General features: G+C 41.0%; 1 protein-coding gene across 3 annotated transcripts in view; it reads right to left on the bottom strand.

Annotated features, from left to right (window-relative positions):
• The window catches only part of PDZRN3 (PDZ domain containing ring finger 3), a 224759-nt gene that overhangs the window by 101444 nt on the left and 108323 nt on the right, over positions 1-14992 (bottom strand). The window lies entirely within an intron of this gene.

Genomic DNA, 14992 nt, shown 5'->3' with positions numbered 1-14992 from the left:
TCTGCCAGAAGAGCTTCATGGAGAGCTGGGGGAAGAAGACAGACTATATAGCACAGAGAGTAAGGAAAGAAAAGAAAGCAGCAGCACGTTGTTCTTTCAAGCTGACTAGTATTAAAGGATAAGAGAGACATGTGGCAGTACCTTGAAGAGGACTAGGTATGGCTTTGGGACGGAGCGAAATACAGAAATAAACTTGCTGCTCCAAGTGTGGTCTACAGACCAACAGCACCAGCAACACCCATGAGCTTCTTAGAATTCAGAATCTCAGACTACTCTGCAGAAGAAATGAATGAGAACCTGCCTCTTAGCAAGATTCCCAGCAGATGCGTTTGCATAAAAGTCCTAGAAGCTGGTATAAAGGAGGCCTGGGCTTTCTTTTTGAGCAGACTGGGAGGCACCTGAAACCAGGGCAAGCCAACCTTCTCCTAGATGAAGTGAGATGAGATTAAAATAGAAAGAGTAAATTTAACTTTAAAATGAAGCCAGAAGGAGCATTCATCTATTCTAACCTTTCTTCCTTTGTCCCAAGTAAGTGACGAAAATAAGCTTTTTATTAGTCTCAGTTCTCTGACTTGTAAAACAAGGAGAATGAAGATATCTGTCTCAAAACTGTTCTGAGCATGAAATATTAGGTCGGTGCAAAAGTAATTGTGGTTTTGCCACTGAGTAGCAATTACTTTTGCACCAACCTAATATTACATGATAGACACACATAGTCCCAGAAAAAAGTCTGACATACAGATTCAGCACTCAAGAAAATTACCAATTAACTTATAATTGGTAATATTAAAATACGTATATTAATTTATATTAATAATTATCATATTAATATGTTAATAGCATCATCATTGTGGAATAAGAAATACTTTCCTCAAACTCCTTCTACTTCTTTCCAAAATAAGACCCTTACAGATTCAAACAAATTTTGAAATTTTCTCAGTGGTTTACATCTTGCTCCTAATTCAGATTCTTCGTGGTTGAAGTAGTTTTCCTACTACTACTTGGCTACTAAAACTTCTGGCAGCTTCAAAGTCAAATACTATAAAGCACTGCCGAGAATTAAGCTCTTATTTTAGCATAGGTGAGAGTATTTTAATCTTCTGACGACTTCCTGAATGAGATCTTGGTCAAGTCCAAACTTACTGGTAGCAGGAAATGCTAATTTTAAACTGTAAGACGATGAAAAATTATTTTTCTAATCCAGGCACGCAAAGAAATGTAAGTGGCATGCAAAGAGTGACAATTAAATATGACAATTTCAGGGAAACTGGCAGGTAATCTGATATGTGTTAGCCTATCCATCTCCACTTGTTATGTTCATAAAGAAATTTGGAAAAGCTTACAGGCAAGGCAAAGATGATAAAAACCTCTAATTACAACCAAAAGGCAGTCCATATAGCATCTCTATCAAGTAATTAACAACATGTCTGACAATGATTGCACGTGACTCGCTGTTTCCAATTTCTTTAAGTGAATTTTAAAGCTATTACCAATGCCCTTGCCAGCACACAGCATGGAATGCGGCTGAGCAGATTTTGTGCAAAAAACTTTTATCTTCATCAGAGGAAGGTAAGTGGATAAAGTTGACAGGAAGATGGGAAAGAGCACACTGCAAGAAGAGACTGCATAGTGAAGGAAACGGAAAAATAATAAGCACGTTAGCAGGCAGTGGGGGCTGGGAGATGCCAGTGGCTGGGAATGGCTCGCTTTTAGGTCAACAGCTTGAATTTGACTCTGATGGGCAATAACTCCAAGTTCTATGGCCTGTGTAAGAGCCCATGGATAGGAGGGGTGGGATTCCAATCCAGGCACAAGTGTACAGCTGGGGATTTCCATGGCTTTGGAGCTGGCAGGGCACTCACAGAATGGAGAAAAGCATGAGGTGGAAGGAAAAAAAAAACAATCCACCAAGCATTATGATTCTTAAAAGCCTGAAAACAGCCCCATTAAACCAGCCAAAAAAAAATAAACAAAAAGCCATGCATTTGTTCAATGGCTACACAATTTCTGTGTGGGGTAATGAAAAGGTTAAGAAATAGAAGTGATGGATGTAAAACAACATGAATGTCATGAATGCTGCTGAATTGTACATTTAAAAATGATTAAAATGGTAAAATAGTAAGTATATTTTACCACGATTTTAAAAGAAGGAAAAAGCCATACATGCAATTTGTCAGGTCTACAAAAGTTTCCTCAACGCAGCACTGGTTAAGTTGGGAGGCAGAGCTGGAAGATATTTTGTTTTGTGATTATTTGTAAAGCTGGCGGTAACTGATTGACATAGACAACTAAACATTATCATCAGACATATCAAAGGTCAGATACTGTATTTTGTATCAGGAAAACTAATTATTTGGAAAGGACTGGAGAGATATGAATAAATCAACCTAAGAAACAGCCTTAAACTTATGGTCTATTATAAGCTAAATCTTCTTTGTCTAGTTAAAATGTCTTTTTGCTCCAAAGTTGGTGCCCATTGTATTTTATACTTTGTCTCCTCTGTCCCCCAATATATTAGTTAAAACATCCAAATATTCAAAACTTCTCATCTACATGAGAATCATATGGATTTTTATAGCAATATAATAAAAAATCCATAATATTAACTGACTTTTAATAGGGGCATCTAAATGTCAACATGCTGTATTGTTTTCAATAACTTCAATCTCTCTAAATGTATAGGTATTTCCTACATGACAGAGTCAGGTTCTAAAATTCAAGGCACTTTCTAAAAAAAAAAATTTTGTGACTATAATAAGTTTAAGTGGCATTTAATTCTCTGCCTTATTATTAGAGGGTCATGTTCTTCTTTAAAAAGGAAGCACGTGATTTTTTAACCTCGGGGGGGAAAAAGCCACCAATACTAGTACTTAAATAATACAACGGAGCAGAGGAACCTAGATAGTCATTTTAAACGTTCGCTCTTTACACCTCCCAGGAGAAGGCTGTCTTCGCTTTTCTATGTTTTCCGAGGGGTGGATTAATCAGTTCATTACAATACACAAGATGAAGATGTCACAATTGCTTGATCCCAGCTAATGACTGCTGGGACTGTCCAGGCCATTTCGAAGCTCTGTTCTCTTGTGACCCTAAGCTTTCTTCTCCGGCTAAAACTTTCTTTTCTTTCCCCTGTAAATTTGGGATAAGTAGGCTCCATTAAATAGCCAAAACAATCACAACCTTGATTTTCTCCAAGCATTTATAATCAGCTTTTATGTAAGCTGAATAATTCCTGTGTCACTATTTGAGGCAAATGCAGAAAATGTTTGAAACCCATCTGACCTTTCCAGCAATTTCTCGCTCTCTGCCAGAAGCAGAGCCTTTGACTGCTCATTACTTAAAGCATTCACCTTTAAGGCCATTTCACAACAGGGCAAAGCCTCCCAGAAACATCACCTAATGAGAACCCTAGAAACCATTTTCTTATCTCACAGCAGTGTGTAGGAGAAAAATACATTATATGCCTACTGTGGGCTGATATTCCCCAATTTTAGATAAGCCCTTTTCAATAAGGTTGCAATGGTGGCACTAGGCTTTTATATTTCAAGGTGGCAAATGAAAGGCACAAAGTGTGTTCTGAGTTTTAAATTAACTGCCACAACAGGTGCCAGAACAGGTCTGATAGCTACCAGATGAAACCCCCTTTTAAGGAAACAAATGAACTAAAATGTCAATTTTTCTATTAAAGGTTTCCTTGGGATTAAAGCCTATGCCTTTTAGGAAGAAATCAACCCAAGATGGGGAGGAGTAGAAAGATACAGCTACCCCTTGGGGAAACTAAGGGCTATGATGATAAAACTTACCCTGTCTCCAAATCTGCCTGCCCCTATCAATTTTTCCTACTATCTCCCACAGTACTCTCCTCTCCAGTCCCCAAGTCCCAGCCACAAAACCTCCTTTCAGTTTTTCCAATGAGCCAGGTTCTTTCCTACCACAGGGTCTCTGCACAGGCTGTCCCTGCTGCCTGGAACAATCTTCCCAGCTCTTCCCTTGGTTGCTACCTTCTCATAGCTTGGGACTTGGCTTCAGTGACTTGTCATCCAAGAAGCCACCTGCCTACCATCTCTACAAGTCTCTCACCTTCTTGGCCTTTCTTTGCCCTGACCTCTTTGTTTATGTCTTACCTAGCCCTTAGCAGAAATTATATTCATAGCTAAGGGGAGGCATCTTCCTATCTTTCTATTACCAACAGGGCTGGCTTCATGCACTTAGGAGAACCCTGTGCTTGGGGCTTAAAGCTCTAGTGGTCACTGTCATAAAATTCTTAATAATTTTAGCTTAGAATTTGTGTTTTGAAAGTGACATTTGATGGGCTCATAGAGCATGCACTGGGGACCTGGAGGCTTGGCCCCTCCTGGCCTCCTCCTCCCTGTCTCTGCTGCTGAATTCCATCCTTGGTGGGGACTGGGAGAGGTGAGGGTTGGAGTCAGTTGTGTGTCCCTGCAGTGGGTGGGCATGACAGTGCCACAGTGTGTTCGATAGGCCTAACACATCCTGGCACATTGGCTGCCATACCTTTGGGCATCATGCATTGGGTGTGGATTAGGGCTGCAGGCCCATGGGATGGGGGAGATACCTGGCTTGATTTCCCCAGCCCCAGCCAAGGCACAGTGCACTGAACAGGTGACTAGCAGGAGAGGTACCCAGCAGCTAGTGGGCAGGGTGCAGCTTCTTCCACTTGTCCTATATTTCCTTGCCTGAATATGCATGATATTAAATAGCAAATAGCAGGACAGGTAGACAGAGAGATCGTGGAAGAAAAGGAAAAGCTTTATATTTTAGTACTTTTAACGGTACCTTTTCCTGCTTTTTAAAACAATGGATCCCCGTATTTTCATCTTGCCCTGGTCCCTGCAAATTATGTGGCTGATCCTGTTTAGCACTGTATCCTTGGCATCCAGTACAGAGTAGATACTCTAGCTCTGCTGAAGAAAACCCTCTTTCTCCATTGTCTATCAGAAATAGTGTAAGGCAGTGAGAAGTTAAAGGACTTAAAAGGAATTTCATTGCATAAGACTAAATACAGTATCAAGGCTGTCCTAGCCATGCATACAGGCAGTTTATTTCTTTTTTTTTTTTTTTTTTTTTCTTTTCAGCCATTTTGATTTTTTTTTTTTTTTTTTTTTTTTTGAGATGGAGATTCACTCTGTTACCCAGGCTGGAGTGCAGTGGTGTGATTTTGGCTCACTGCAAACTTTGCCTTTTGGGTTCAAGTGATTCTCCTGCTTCAGCCTCCCCAGTAGCTGGAATTACAGGTGCCCGTCACCATGCCGGGCTACTTTTTGTATTTTCAGTAGAGATGGGGTTTCACCATGTTGGTCAGGCTGGTCTCAAACTCCTGACCTCCAGTAATCTGCCTGCCTCAGCCTCCCAAAGTGCTGGGATTCCAGGAGTGAGCCACCGCACCCGGCCAGTAGTTTCAAATATTCTTGCAGGCACCCAAAACGATGATGGCTCAGAATGTCTCTCAGGCATCTAAACCCACAAATGTGATTATAAAATAATGATCTGATTTTGTGAGTAGCTTGTGGAATCAGCCAAGTTACTTACAATCACATCTCTTTATGTGTAAACGTATGGATTGACTAAAAAATCCTTTGATGAACTGATTTTAATTGGCACGATCTGCCCTGGAGAAACTTAAAGACGTGATTTTTTTCCCAAACAACTCATTTTATCTTCACGCCCCAGCACACCTGCAGCCCTTGGGGGAGCACACCTCTCCCTCTGAAAGGTGGCAAAAGCAGCAGAGCCCGCATTCCTTCGGCTTACAGGGAGTGCCCCACACAGAATGCTTGCTTGGCTGAAGTTAATGCTGACCATTCCACTTTGGAGACCAACTCTCACTGCTGCACATGGAAACCCAAGACCGCGTACACCCACTACGAAGAGTGGCTTCGCTCTGTTAGGATTCTTATTCCTAACTGCGCTCCTGTTAGGATTCTTATCGATAATGTACAACCAGCACATCCTGACAGTTTTCAGCTCCATGTTTGATTGAAAAAGCCTCCCAGCCCCTCCCAACACCCACTGCAAGAGCAGATCTTGCTCCTTTTGGGATGGGCATCTGCATCATGGCAAATGTGGGCAACAGCCTCACAGCTGTGTTTGTACCAAAGATCGAACAAAGGTCTTTTTTCTTGACCAATTCTCCACCAATAAATTCAAATGTGAGCAAAGGCAACACAAATGGGGGGTATGGGCTTATTCTTTACTGCTGAATCAGCACGAAATCCCACTCAAGGGGAAAAGGCTGGACAATTCATTCATGGTCACATAAAAATGACCTTTCTAATGAAGGCCTGGTTCTCTGGCAGGGAAGCAATGGCAGACCCCATGCCTGCCTCCTGAGTAAGGAATGCAGGCAGTGGCTACTGCTCCCTGTATCCCTGAACTTCAAAGGAATTCAAGTGACCCAGACCAGTTGGCTGCCAAAGAAAACAGTGTCCAAGGACTCCCTGGCCAGAGGTAAGTGCAGGCACAGCGGTCCTTCAATGCACAAGGCCTCCATTTCCTGCCCCTCTCATATTGAAACTACCATATCTGGAGCCAGCAAAAGCCTGCCAGGCAAGTCCTCCAAGTTCAGGGTCAGTTCAGCTCGCTCCAGGAAAGCTCAGGGAAGCTGCTGATTCCCAACAGCCCCATTTGCTCAAGCTCATAAGTGCGACCCTCTGGCCTCCTTGCAGGCAGGCTGCATAAGCCCCGGCACCACGCAAGCTCCTGCTCAGGTTACAGACACTCATATTTTAAATCGGTGAAGTTCTCTCTGGGGTGCTTAGGAGGAATTCTTGCAGCCCATGTCATTCCCTACTTCAGGGACTGTACTAAGATTAGCCTATAAATGACTCAGTGGTTCACTAGGGGCCCCTTTCATGGCCTCCCCCACAGAAGAGGCAGCCAAGAGGGGAATCTTGATATCTGAATGCTTTTTGTACCACTCCTGGGTTCTGGGCTGGCACTACTGGCCACAAAGTTGCTTCTGGGAGCCCATTTCAAGAGGATGCAAATTTATATTGCCAGTTAGGTTTTGCATCCGTTGCTCAAATGCAGATTTTAAACTGAGAGTATGAGGTCACGGGAAGAAGAGACCTTGTTAATTCAAGTAGAGAGACTTCCAGTCAACAGGAAGAGCAAAAGAAAAACCTTATGTGGAAGGTTCCTTTTTTTTTTTTTTTTTTTTTTTAAGAGGCTGGGTCTTCAGGGTCTTGCTTTCTTGCCCAGGTTGGAGTGTGGTGACACAATCACAGCTCACCGTAGCCTCGAATTCCTGGACTCAAGCAATCCTCCCACCTCCTACAGAGTAGCCGAGACTAAAGGTGCATACCACTGTGTCTGGCTAATATTTAACTTATTTTTTATAGAGATGGGCGTCCCTTTTTGTTGCCCAGCCTGGTCTTGAACTCCTGGCTTCATGCGATCCACCTGCCTCAGCCTTCCAAAGTGTTGGGATTACAGGCATGAGCGACCATGAAGGTTCTTGACCATGAGGTGCAGGGTTCTACACGTCTCAGGGTACTCCAAGGCTCTAGCAAGAAATGAATTTAGGGACCTCTGCCTTTGATATATGCTTCTTCACACCCTGCCCCTTCTAAAGAAAAAACACACAGACCACTGAAAAGAACAATTTTTAAAAGATTCTGAAAACTAGCAGTGAAAAAAGTTTCAACTAGTGCTTCTCATATTCTCCAACTGCAGAATCCCTTTCCTGAGCACATCAGGCCCCCATACCAATTTCAAGGGGCCTCTGAAATTTCTAAATTGGTTTCCAACACAAAATTATCAAAATATTTCACAGAAAATCCCAGATTTCTGTCTTCTCTTGCAAAAATGTGGATGTGCAGGCAGCTGTGGGCCTCTCCTCCTGGGGATAACCAGGGCTCTGGAGTACCTTATATCATAGGCTAGGCTGTGTTGCCTGTGAGCTCGCTACGGTCCCTGGTCTCATTCCCTCTTGTCCTTTGCCTTCTTGGCTCTAGGGGGCATTTGAATTTATGACCCTTGCCTTGAATATGCTCTGAAAAATATGGGACTTAACAATTATCCAAAGCATAGGTGAAGGATGTTCATTGGATGTCTGGGCGCATGGTGCTGTTCTCAGTGATCTGGGGCTGCAGAGGTGTTTAAGAACACCCCTCTTCACAGAAACTTACAGCACGGTGAAAAGATGAGGCACATTAAGCAGAGAAGCACCCGAGGAGGCAGTGTGGTACTGAGGCCCTGCTGCTAAGCACTGGCATTTGGACAGCTAGACAGGAGGAAAAGGCTCTGCTGTTCCACAGGCCTGTGGGGTGACTACAGTTAACAGTGCTGTGTATTTCCAAATAGTTAGGAGAAAGGATTTTGAATGTTCCCAATGCAAATAAATAATAAACGGTTGAGGTGGTGGATATGCTAATTATCTAATCTGATCATTACACATTATGTGCATGTATTGAAATATCATCACGTACCACATAAATATGTACAATTATGATGTATCAATTTTTAAAAATGAAAACAAAAATAAATGAGAACTCTTAGGATTAGACTAGATGGAAGGCTTTTCATTCTTTTTTTTTTTTTTTTTTTTTTGGCCCTCCTTACACCTTGGAGACTCTTCCCTTATGTGAAATTTTATAAAGAATGAAATCTGAAGGGGGTGGGAGAGGGTATGTCTGGGCCCCCATCTCCTTGGTGTTCCCTTCTTATGCCGTAACTTCTCCTTGGCCTCAGAGGCACCTTTACTGCAGGTCAGGGCTCTTTCAAGCCCAGATGGAGCCACAATGGCCTGGGTGACACCCAAGGTCTCTCTAGACTCTTAGGTTCTACCTGTCTTTCTGAAAGCCCCATGGTGTGGGGAGGACAGCCATGACATGGTAAGAAAAGGAGAATTCCCTAGCACCTGACTGAAGAAAATTACTGGGAAGAGAGACAGGGACAATACTCATGACCTCACATACATGTAGCATGTGACCATGAACTGTAACATTAGGTATCATCTCAGAAGTATTTCAAACCTGGGTGACTGAGCACCCCATCAGATGGAGGAGGAGCAGGAGGCTGTGTGGATGTTCCCACACTGCTCCCTCCATCCCCTCAAGAAGATAAGCACTCACGGAAAACCCGAGAGACTGCAGATCAAATCCCTGGTATCCCCGTAATGTGCACCTCTTGTTTCGCCTGCCTTCATCCACTCTTGGTAATAGCTCATTTCCACTTGGGTAGCCATCCCTCCTCTCCTTCTCTCAACAAGGTTCCACTGAAGTTGACTCCATCACGACTAGTTTTAGTGATGAAGACGTGCCTCCGGCCTGGCTGATCAGATTGCTGATTGGTTAAGGGATGGCACATGACCTACCTAAACTGGCCCAATGGGTGACCTCCTTATGATTTTTGCTAGAATTATCAAGGAAAGGACTTGCTTTTAGCAACCACTGGGATTGCTGGGCTGCGATAGGATCATTCTTGGCAGTGCTAGGGGCCACTTTCACCATGTTCGGGAAGAACGTGCCCCAAAACTAAGCCAACAGAGTTCAGCACAGCTAAGTAAATCGAAAGAGACCAATCAATGTTGGATGACCAGATTTGAATACTTGGCTCTAGCTGAGCCTCAAAGCTAGATATCCTTGTATTTTCCCATTGCTTTAGCCAATGAATCGTCATTTGCTTTTTGCAATGTTTTGTCTTCTGCTGAGGCCAATTTAGGCTGGGGTTTTCACACATGCATTCCAGAGAATCCTGACCAATAGAATCTTTCTTCACTGACCACCACTGTACTTCAAGTTAGTTAAATACCTCAAATTCTTACTAAGCCTTTCTTACTACAAAACAAGATCAAAATCAGAGAATTAAAAAGTAGAAGGCTGTTTACATTATCTCTGTAACAGTAGTTACACATCTTTAACACCACTCATTAGAAAACTAATTTTGGTCCATGTCCAAATTACCCATTCCCTAAAATAACTCACTTTTATTGGTTAATTGTGAAGCTCAAAGAAGAACAGTCCTAACATATTTACATAAAGCTACTTCTGAAAAGTTGTGTGAATAAAATCTACAGCTGCTTTATGTAAAGTTATTTGCTGTCATCTAAAACACCAATAAAGGAACCTAGTATACACCTAGTATAAAATTTATTGAGAGAAATGTTCATAACCTATGGAAGAGTATTTGCCAAAAAAAGTTTCACAGCAATTGTATATAAATTGTATTTATTGAAATAGAATATTTAAGAGCTGCTGGTTCTGGATATAATTCTTTCTTTCACTTCTTTAAAAAGCTAAATTTATTAAGTACTTTTTGCCTGCCTATGATCTTTTTCCTCTGCATTATTTGAAGGACACTTATGTAGTCTCAATGCCAAAAGATAATATCTAAAGAGCACACATAATCTTTTAAGAGAATGAAAAATACGATTTCTGATTCCTTAACTTACCACAGTATAGAAGATACAGCTTACTTTTCAAACACCAAATGGACAAACCATGTAACTTAAAGAGATAGTGTTACAAGGGAACAGAAAACCAAATAATGCATATTCTCACTTATAAGCGGGAGCTAAACATTGGGTACTTGTGGACATAAACATGGCAACAGCAGACACTGTTGACTACTAGAGCAGGGACAGAGGAACGCAAATGTTGAAAAACTGCCTGTGGCGTATTATGCTAACTATCTGGGTAACGGGATCAGGCATACCCCAAACCTTAGCATCATGCAATATACCCATGTAACAATCACTTTACTCTGAAAAACAATCATTTCACAAAATCACGTATTGAAAAGCTTCTTTTGATAGCAAGATTCATTCGGCAAGTGGTTTGCTTTTTAAAAGAATTGTTCATTATGGAAGTAAGAAACAAATACATTTTGCTTGTAAAAAAAGTTAGAACATGCTTAATATAGCTAAGATTCCTTTTGATCATCTCCTCTTCCAAGGAGAAACCACTGACATCTACCGGGGGTGTGCCCTCACAGATCTTTTTACTTTCAGATTTATATTGACTCATGTATATGCATCTTCCCATAAATGCCAGTAAACATTATGTATTATTTTGTAACATTCTTTTTTTCTCTTGATGGCATGTCTTAGAGACCTTTCTTATCAGTGCATATACATTTGTCTCATTTTTAATTCTATACTTTATTGAACTATTCTGCTATTGATGGACATTTAGGATGTTTCTGATTGTCTTTTTTCCTATTATAAACAATGCTGCAATGAACGTCGAGGTATAAGCCTCTTTACACACATAAGGCTAGAACTTCTCTAGGGCTGATTTATGTTCACTTTTCCAGGCAGATAACTGTTATAAAACACAAGGCAGACTTTTATGATATTGGCAATAGCAAAAACACAGTGCCAAAGAAAGTTTATATAAATGAAAGTTGTTTATTTTTCTCCACTTTTTAAGGATCAGATCACTCTTCTTGCTTTTCAAGAACTGCTATATCTTTAAGGAAGGTTGTCTAATTAAGATAGAAACCATAGCTGGTACTCAACATTGATTTTTTACTTGATCTAATTCCCTACCCTTCCCCCTATCCCCATCCCCCCTGCCAAGATTTCAGCACCATATATCTGTTCTTAATTGATGTGTTAATTATAAGGATTATCTATTCATCAAAGTACAGCCTGAAAGACTAAGTCTCAAGTCAAGATATGTACTTGAAAAAAAAACTGCTCCATATTGATGGACTTCATTTATTTTTAAAGTGAAATGTATGATACATACAAAATAATGCCCACACGATGCATAGAGTACAAAGAATAAAAAATACCCCATACCCATCATTTAGCTTAAGAACATTCTCCAAGTTGTTGATGCCTATTGAGGATTACAATCCAATTACCTCCTTCTTTTTCTTTGGAGAGGTAAATATTCTGATTTTTATGTTTATCTTTCCTTTGATTCCTTATTAACACTTTATTATGGAAATTTTCAAATATATACGAACATAGAGAGACTAACTTAATAAACTGTCATGTACCCAACACAGTTTGAATGATTAACCTACATTTTGCTATTCTTGTTTCATATGCCAACTCCCCATTCTTTTTATTTCCTAGGTGTGTTTTTTAAAAAGCAAATCCCAGAGACCATGTCATTTCACACAGAAATAATGTATTTCTAAGAGGACTTAAAAAAGAACAAAATCATAACTACAATGATAATATCACACAAACAATTAGCAATTCTTTAATTTCATCTAACATCCGTCCATATTCAAATTTCTTCAACACACAAAATATCCTTTCATAGTTAGTAAAAAAAAAAAAAAGGTAAAAATAAAAAGATACAAACCCCAAGAAAACCCCACATTATTTAAAAAATATTTTACTTAAAGCTTTACCAGGTGGCCAATCCATCCCTCAAATTAGCAAACAATAGTGAGCTTTTACTATGTAATCAATAGCTAGCTGAATATTACCAATTATATTCAAGGAAATTAACTGAGGACACAGTTTCTTCCTCTCCCGGCCTGTATTTGGTCTTGTGTACAGCAGAATCACGAACGCATGGGCACAGCAACTGGTAGGGTTTTGAGATTCACACGTGTGCTGATGCGGTTAACAAATGAACTAAATTATATGGTGACTCTGATGTTAAAATGTGACTAATACACACTTTGGGCCTTATTTTCTAAGCTTAAAAATAATTGGGTAAATACTACAGAGTATTTGGGTTTGGAGCTTGTTTATTTTGCTTTAAGACAGCATGTGATTAATTTAAATGTGGCCATTCAGGAACATTTGTTTCCCTGCTGTCTGCTTTTTACACTCAGAAAACAAAAAAAAAATGTATGTTTGGAGGCAGAAGCACACATGCATTTTACAGGGAGACTTAGGTAAATGCGGAAAACAGCTTCTGTGGGATTTTGGTCCTGTTTTTCTTGGTGTATTTATCAATAATGAAGAAAGCCATGAAAACTCATCTTTAAGCCAAATGATCAGATTTTTGTGAATTCAGCTGCTTTTAAAAAAATTTTTAAACTTTTTTTACTAATCAAAAGAGCTGGAATATCAGGTACTATTATAAAGCAAATGATTCATTATCACTGCTGATATTAGAGGTGCATCCCGATTTAGGAAAACTTAAATCAGGTATTAAGTATGGAAAGACTCAAGAAACTAAGAAAGAAATTAAGTATGGAAAGACTCAAGAATTAAAGGGTGATTATTGCCGTTGTTAATTTTTTTTATTCTGGAAAATTCCAAACATATATAAAATTAGAGAGGGCAGTGTCCTGAAACTCTATGTACCCATCACCCAGTTTAAACAGTTATCAACGTGTTATTCTTGTTTCAAATATACCTCAAATGGTTTTACAACGGGGATGGCACACAGCAACAGATTTGTCTCCATACATATCTAGCAATATAAGGCAGGAAAGAGAACTCATCTAGGGCTGGCACAGCACCCCTCTGCCCCCCCCGCCCCACAGCTTGGCGCAGTGATGGGGAGGTAATAACAGGGGCATGGCTCGAATCTCTGGGCCCACACCCACAAGAACCCCCACCACTGCCCAAGGGAGAAGCACTTTAGGTATAGTATGCTGATCATTGAAGAGAGACCTGAAAGGGTGGTAGGGTCTGGGAAGATGCTGAGGTAACAACAGTTGAGCTTGCTGGTTCTAACTCCTTCCTCTCCTCTAGGCAGAGATCTGTTATATCTGAAGTTCCACCAGAGAAGGTAAGGCCACAGATCCTGGTTATTTGCCTCTGTCATGTACAGATACAAAAATCATCTTTCTCCCCCTCACTTTCCAGACATAGTAAGTCACCAATCCCTGTCATTCCTCTTGAAAATGCTTCCCAGACCCATTCCCTTTTCTCCATCCTCCTGACTTGAGTTTCTATCTATCAAGTCCATCCACAGTGACTTTATGTGTATGCGGACTAACCTGAAAAGCTCCTGGCCTTTCCCAGCTGGGATAAGTAGACATTCAGTGGTTAGTGTTGGGGGACAGTTGGTAGTAATATGTACCAAACTTCCGCTGGTTCCAGTATCAAAAGAGAACACGGGACTCTTAAATGCTGCTTTCACCAGAGTTAAACAACAACAACTAGGCATTTGAAAAATGGTCGAGTAAGTTTGAGTACTTATTCCCTAACTGCAACATCAAAAACAATGAATTAATTGCTATTCCCTATAACCTAACGCTACCTTTTTGTGCTAGCAGGAGAAAGGGAGTGAGTGAAATGCTCCAAGCCCACAGTAATTCATAAAATTCATAAATTACTTTTTTTTGATAATTCATAAGTTACCTTTTTTTGTTTGTTTGTTTGTTTTTGTTTTTGAGACAGAGTCTAGCTCTGTTGCCCAGGCTGGAGTGCAGTGACGCAATCTCGGCTCACTGCAACCTCTGCCTTCTGGGTTCAAGCAATTCTCCTGCCCTAACCTCCTCAGTAGCTGGGATTACAGGCACGCGCCACCACACCCGGCTAATTTTTGTATTTTTAGTACACATGGGGTTTCACGTGTTGGTCAGGCTGGTTCTCAAACTCCTGACCTCGTGATCCATCCGCCTCAGCCTCCCAAAGTGCTGGGATTACAGGTGTGAGCCACCGTGCCCATCCCATACGTTAACTTTTTACAATACACACAGCATAGACCCAGATGCAGGCTGTGCGGGTCACTGGCCAGGCTTGCTGTTTGTCTTCTGAGGTACAAGTTGGGGTAGCAGGGTCCCAGCATAGGCAGAAATCAGGCTCTGTTCCTGCCTAAGAGGTGAGGTTTAACCAGGAGATTCCCAGTGACACCGCATGGAAGGGATAAACAACCACACGGCTGGTTCTTATACTCCATAATCACTCTGCCGAGTGTCCTGGATCCCTTAGCCACCTGCCAACAGTATGCCTCTTTCCTTGCTCCCTTCAGCAAATGCCAGGTGCCAGGCACTGCTCTGGACACGGGTTACAAACATCAGTGAAGACCGGAGAGTCCTGATCTCATGGAGTTTTCATTCGTAATCCGTATAGTGTGATTAGGGAGCACCCATGACCAAATCA

The sequence above is a fragment of the Mandrillus leucophaeus genome, unplaced genomic scaffold (assembly GCF_000951045.1).
Source record: "Mandrillus leucophaeus isolate KB7577 unplaced genomic scaffold, Mleu.le_1.0 Scaffold485, whole genome shotgun sequence".
Lineage (NCBI taxonomy): Eukaryota > Metazoa > Chordata > Mammalia > Primates > Cercopithecidae > Mandrillus > Mandrillus leucophaeus.
This window is presented reverse-complemented; position numbering and strand designations above follow the sequence as displayed.